Raw genomic sequence first — 762 nt, forward strand, 5'->3', positions numbered from 1 at the left:
GTGATGGCATTATGGTCAAGCAGGCATTACCACTCCTGGCTTGTGACAGCATTTTCAAATTTCAGCAATTATAATTGCCCATGGTTCTGTTTTGTTTCCTGTATCTTCCTTTTTTCTTTTTTATTTTTGTTTTCTATTTTTTATTTTTGTTTTGTTTTTAGACAGGGTTTTTCTGTGTAGCCCTGGCAGTCCTGGAACTTACTCTGTATACAAGAACTTACAAAAACCCAACTGCTCTGCCTCTTGAATGCTGGGATTAAAAGCATGTGCCAGCACTGATAGTCCATATTCATGTAAGGTTATTATTGAAGAGTTTGCTATTTTCTCTTAATTTGTTAGGTAATAGTTTAGTTTGCTGGATTACTGCTGTTTCTTTTTTCTCTCCTAATAGTTTGGGAATTCTTGTTTTGCTATGTTGGACATATTTGATTGTTTCCTAATTTGTTGCTGCTAATCTGTCTTTCATGAAGCATATACTTTCATTTGCTGTCACAGAAGAGGTTTTCTTCTTCCCTCTATAGCGGTGGTTCTCAACCAGTGGCTCATAACCCCTTTGGTGGCTGAATGATCCTTTCATAGACATCACATATCTGATATCTTGCATAGTGCATATTTATATTATGTCATAACAGTAGCTGTGGTAGCCCTGCTGTCTTCACAGAAGAATTCCAACTGACACCAGATACTGCATCTCACTCACCGGGGGTTTGGAGTCTCTGCAGAAATTAAGCTAAACCAGAAACCCAGCTTCCTGGGAAGCCG

This window comes from Mastomys coucha, unplaced genomic scaffold (assembly GCF_008632895.1).
Source record: "Mastomys coucha isolate ucsf_1 unplaced genomic scaffold, UCSF_Mcou_1 pScaffold8, whole genome shotgun sequence".
NCBI lineage: Eukaryota > Metazoa > Chordata > Mammalia > Rodentia > Muridae > Mastomys > Mastomys coucha.